This window comes from Microcebus murinus, chromosome 19 (genome assembly GCF_040939455.1).
Source record: "Microcebus murinus isolate Inina chromosome 19, M.murinus_Inina_mat1.0, whole genome shotgun sequence".
Lineage (NCBI taxonomy): Eukaryota > Metazoa > Chordata > Mammalia > Primates > Cheirogaleidae > Microcebus > Microcebus murinus.
In genome coordinates, this window is record NC_134122.1 from 26,097,645 (window position 1) to 26,104,129 (window position 6,485).

Here is a 6,485-nt window from a genome sequence, read left to right on the forward strand (position 1 = left end):
ATTATTTTTATATATATTAATATACATCCTTTCTTTTTCTTTTTTTTTCCTTTCTTTTTTTGTAGATATGGGGTCTCACTCTGTCAACCAGGCTGGAGTACAGTGATGAGATCAGGGTTCACTGCAGCCTCGAACTCCTGAGCTCAAGTGATCCTCCCACCTCAGCCTCCCGAGTAGCTGGGACTACTGGCATGTGCCACTACAAGCAGCTCAGGATTTTGATAGGGAGGCACTGACACAGTAAGGTGAGGAAGTGGGGAAGGGGTAAGGGGAATATTGTGGGTTGAATTGTGTCTACAAAGAGAGATATGATGGTGTGCTAACCTTCAGGACCTCAGAATAGAACCTTAGGTGGAGACAGGGCTTATACAAGCTGATCAGGTTAAAGGATCCTAATCCAGTGACTGGTGTTCCTGTCAAAAAAGAGAAATTTGGACATACACACAAACACACACACGGGAAAACACCATGTGAAGATGAAGGCAGAGGTCAGGGTGATACATCCTCAAGCAACAGGACACCATAGATTGTCAGCAGTGACGAGAAGCTAGGGGAGAGGCCTGGAGCAGACTCCCTTAATGGCCCTAAGAAGAAACCCAACCCTCTCATCTTGGTGTTCTGGCCTTCAGAGCTGTGAGACAATTCATTACTGTATCAGCCACGCAGTGAATGATCCTTTGCTATGGCAGCGCAGGGACACTAGTACTGGAAGGTAGTTGGGTGTCCTTCCAACAAGTCACATTTTAATACAGACTTGAGGGATAAGAAACCAAAACTCAGGGGAAGGAGAGGCTGGGGCAGGGGAACGTTTGGGGCAGAAGGAACAGAATCTGCATGTATTGATCACTTTTTTTTTTAATTGCTTTGTATCATATGATGTACTGACATGTTACTAAGCTTACTGGCCAGGGAGACACTCCCCTTCCCAGGGATAGTCAATGCTTCATGTTACCACAGGGCTCACCCAAAAGCATGTCTTTCATATACAAACCAATGAATACACAGTGTAAACCCACAAATACTTCCTTCTCGAACTCTTATACAAGCAACAATTTAACCAGCCCTAGATAAGCCATGGCCATGTACATGCAACTACAGACTAAGCCTAAAAGCCAGTGGCCAACAGAATTATAAAAATTGGTCAATCCCCCCCCCCATTTCCTCTACCCTGCTTGGCTGTCCTTCAGAAACCCCACCAGAGGCCCTGGCTGAGGCTGTCCCCTGACTCCTGATTTCTACCACCTGACCAAAATCTAGGGCTTCCCTGAGGCTCTGTGAGGCATTTGGTGACCCCTCTGTCTACTCCTGTGAAGGCATGAACGTCTTTCTTCTAACCTTGGTTCTCCTCCCCTCCTGTGGCTGCAAGTACTTGACCAGGCTGAGTGCAACATGTGCATTCCTAGAACACTGCAGGTTTCAAGCACAGGGGCAAGGACATAAGAGGAGAAAAGGGAAGCTCAAGTCTAACTCACCTCAATTAGTTGGTAATGGTGGAAAAACACAACAACTCAGATGAAATAATCTGCGTAGGCAGATTCTAATGGAGAAGGGGCAATGAAGACACTGCCACCTGGGTCAGAGGACCCGAGTGAGGTCAGGCCTGCCTTCCTAGGAAGAGAAAAGAGGAAGGATGGTCAAAAAAGCAGACATTAATACTAGCTAACTGTTGAAAGGTTTCCATGTACCCATATCTGTCCTAAATGATTTGGAAATGTTAACTCGTTTACTGTTCACAACAACAAGACAGTGAAATAGGTCCAATCATTACTTGCATCTTACCGATAAGACTTTAAGTACATTGCTCACAAGATTAGCCATGGCCAGCTATTGGCAACTGGACACCATCCCTATAACCCAAGGCCACTGGAATTACTAAATGGCCATTGCCCACCAATTTCCTCTGCCCTGCTTACCTGTCCCTCAGAAATGCCCCCAAAGGCCCTGGCTCTGGATGTCCCCTGGCTCCTGACCTCTACTACCTGATCAAAAACTGGACTTCCCCTTCTGGACCTGTGTGGCTTTTAGTGACCCCTGTATCTGTACCCGTGACCACATAAACCTCTTTCTTCCAACCCTAGTTCTCTTTCCCTCCTGTGGCTACAACAACTTAAGCAGGCCGAGTACAACATGTCCATTCCTAGAACACTGCAGGTTTCAAGCACAGGGGCAAGGACAGAAGTGGAGACAGCAAAAGCTCATGTCTAACTTACCTCGATAGGTTGATGATGGTGGACAAACACAAAAACTCAAAAGATATAATCTACAGAGGCAGATTCTAATGGAGAAGGGGCAATGAAGACACTGCCACCCGGGTCAGAGGACCAGAGTGAGGTCGGGCGTGCCTTCCTAGGAGAAGCAAAGAGCAAAGATGGTCAAAAGAGCACAAATTAATACCAAATAAGCATTGAGAGGTTGCTACGTCCCCATACCTGTCTAAATCATTTTGATATCTGAACTTGTTTACTATTCACAACAAGACAGTGAAGCAGGTACAATTGTTAGTTGCATCTTACCCTTGAGACATTAAGTACATTGCTCACTAGATTAGCCATGGCCAGGTAGCAGCAACTGGAGACCAACTGCTATAACCCAAAGGCCACCAGCATATTTACAATCTGCCAATTCTGAGGTATTTCTTCGGCCCTGCTTGCCTGTCCTTCAGAAACCCCACCAAAGGCCCTGGCTCAGGATGTCCCCTGGCTCCTGACTTCTGCAGCCTCACCACAATCTGGAGCTTCCCCTATTTCCTTGTGTGGCATTTGGTGACCCACTATATCTGCACCTGTGCGCACATAAACATCTTTCTTCCAAACCTGGTTCTCGACCCTTCCTGTGGCTGAAACAACTTAATCAGGCTACGTGCAACATGTGCATGCCTAGAACACTGCAGGTTTCAAGGACATGGACAAGGTCAAAAGAAGAGACAAGGGAAGCTCATGTCTAACTCACCTCGATAGGTTGGTGATGGTGGACAAACACAACAACTCAGGTGAAATATGTCTGCCTAGGCAGATTCTAATGGAAAAGGCGCAATGAAGACACTGCCACCTGGGTCACAGGACCCGAGCGAGGTCGAGCCTGCCTTCCTAGGAGGAGTAAAGCAGAACAATGATCAAAATAGCAGACAATATCACCTAAGCCTTGAGAGGTGCCTAAGTCCCCATACCTGTCCTAAATGATTTTGATATGTTAACTCATTTAACAAAACAAGAAGACAAGAAGACAGTGAAGCAGGTACAATTGTTACTTGCATCTTACCCATGAGACTTTAAGTACATTGCTCACTAGATCAGCCATGGCTAGGTACCTGCAACTCCAGACCTCCCCTACAAGCCAAAGACCACTGGAATCATTCCAGTTGGCCAATGACAAGCCATTTCCTTTGCCCTGCTTCCTGTCTCTCAGAAACCCCACTAAAGGCCCTGGCTCACTCAGGCTGTGCCCTAGCTCGTGACTTCTGCTTCTTGACTAAAATCTGGAGCTTCCTCTCTGGACCTGCATGGGTTTTTGTGTCCTCCTCTTTTGCACCTGTGAGCACATAAACCTCTTTATTCCAACCCTGGTTCTCTTTCTCCCACTTGGCTGCAACTACTTAACCAGGGGAAGTGTAACATGTCCATTCCTAGAACACTGCACGTTTCAAGCACAAGGGCAAGGAAAGAAGTGGAGACAACAGAAACTCAGCTACAACTCACCTCAGTTAGTGGTGATGGTGGAAAAACACAACAACTCAGAAGATAGGATCTGCAGCGGCAGATTCTAATGGAGAAGGGGCAATGAAGACACTGCCACCTGGGTCAGAGGATCCAAGTGAGATCAGGCCTGCCTTCCTAGGAGGAGCAGAGAAAGGATGGTAGTAAGAGGAGACACTACTACCACTTAACTATTGAGAGGTTTCTGTGTTACCATATCTGTCCTAAATGATTTGGAAATGTTAACTCGTTAGTAAACATTAACTCCTTAATAAAACTGTTCAAAATGAAACAGCGAAGCAGGTGCAATTGTAACTTCCATGTTACCACTGAGACTATAAGTACATTGCTCACAAGATTAGCCATGGCCAGCTATCGGAAACTGGAAACCATCCTTATAACCCGAGGCCACTGGAATAATACTAAATGGCCATTGCCCACCCATTTCCTCTGCCCTGCATACCTGTCCTTCAAAAACACCCCCAAAAGCCCTGGCTTGGGATGTCCCCTGGCTCCTGACTTCTACAGCCTGACCAAAAACTGGACTTTCCCCTCTGGACTTGCATAGCTTTTGGTGATCCCCTGTATCTGCACTTGTGAGCACATAAACCTCTTCCTTCCAACCCTGGTTCTCTTTCCCTCCTGTGATTGCAACAACTTAACCAGGCCGAGTGCAACATGTCCATTCCTACAACACTGCAGGTTTGAAGCACAGGGCCAAGGGCTGAAGTGGAGACAAGAGAAGTCATGTCTAACTCACCTGGATGAGTTGGTGACGGTGGACAAACACAACAACTGAGATGAAATATGTCTGCCTAGGCAGATTCTAATGGAGAAGGGGCAATGAAGACACTGCCACCCAGGTCAGAGGACCGGAGTGAGGTCGGGACTGCCCTCCTAGGAGGAGCAAAGAGCAAGGACAGTCAAAAGCGCAGACATTAATATCAGCAAACTGTTGAGAGGTTTCTATGTTCCCATACCTGTCCTAAATGATTTGGAGACGTTAACTCATTTAGTACTCTCAAGTCAGAGAAGCAGGTAACATTGGTACCATGTTTCCCAAAAAATAAGACAGGGTCTTATATTTATTTTTCCTCAAGAAGACACCCTAGGGCTTATTTTCAGGGGATGTGTGATTCTAAGTATGGTACAACAATCTAAATTTATTCAAATATAGTTAAGTCGTCTTCCTCTGTAACATCATCATAACTGTCCAAACCCCAATTCCATCCTGAATTTCTTGTGACTCTATTTCCTTTACAACCATTGGCTCCAGTCTCTCCTGTCAAGCAATAGAGCTCTCATGGGGCAGATGAGAAGGGCTGCTCCTCTTCTTTACTACTTGGCAACCAAATGCATGGGTTGTGCAGATAAGATGCGTAGCCATGCCCATCACTAGGTCTTATTTTTGGGGTAGGGCTTATATTGCACAAATGCTTAGAAATTCTGCTAGGGCTTATGTTATGGGTAGGTTTTATTTTCAGGAAACAGGTACTTACATCTTCTTCCTCATGACACTTTAAGTGCATTGTGTACTAGATAAGCCATGGCCACCTACAGGCAACTCCAGACCTCCCCTAAAACCCAAGGCCACCAAAATATTTCCAATTGGCCAATCCCCAGATATTTTTCCTGCCCTGCTTGCTTGTCCCTCAGAAACCTCACTAAATGCTCTGGCTCAGGCTGTCTCCTAGCTCAGAACTTCTGTCACCTGACCAAATTCTGGAGCTTTCTCTCTGGACCTACATGGCATTTTGTGTCCCCCTCTGTGTGCACCTGTGAGAACATAAATGTCTTTATTCCAACCCTCGTTCTCCTCCCCTCCTGTGGCCGCAGCTACTTAACCAGGCCAAGTGCAACATGGCAACTTATAGAACATTGCAGATTTCAAGCACAGGGGCAAGGGCAGAAGTGGAGACAACAGAAGCTCAGCTCTAACTCACCTCAATAGGTTGGTGATGGTGGACAAACACAATAACTCAGAATATATAATCTTCAGAGGCAGGTTCTAATGGAGAAGGGGCAATGAAGACACTGCCACCTGGGTCAGAGGACCCAGGTGAGGTCAGGCCTGCTTTCCTAGGAGGAGAAAAGATGAAGGATGATCAAAAGAACAGACATTAACATCAGCTAACCGTTGAGAGGTTCTATGGCCCCATACCTGTCCTAGTTGAGTTGGATATTTCCAATCATTTACTGTTCACAACAAGACAGTGAAGCAGGTATAATTGTACTTGCATCTTACCGCTGAGACTTTAAGTACATTTCTCACGAGATTATCCATGGCCAGGAATGGGCAACTGAAGACCACCCCTTTAACCCAAAAGCTACAGAAATTACACTAAATGGCCACTGGGGAGCCATTTCCTCTGCCCTGCTTGCCTGTCTGTCAGAAACCCATGAAAATCCCTGGCACAGGCTGTCCCCTGGTTCCTGACTTTTGCCCCTGACCAAATCTGGAGTTTCCCCTATAGCCCTGCATGGCTTTTGTGACACCCTCTGTCCACATCTGTGAGCACATAAACCTCTTTCTTCTGACCATGGTTCTCTTCCCCTCCTGTGGCTGCAACTACTTAACAAGGCTAAATGTAACATGTCAACTCATAGGACACTGCAGATTTCAAGCACAGGGGCAAGGGCAGAAGTAGAGACAACCAAAGGTCAGCACTAACTCACCTCAATCAGTTGGTAATGGTGGAAAGACACAACTCAAGAGAGATAAGCCCCGGAGGTAAATTCTAATGGAGAAGGGGAAATGAAGACACTGCCACCCAGGTCAGAGGACTCGAGTGA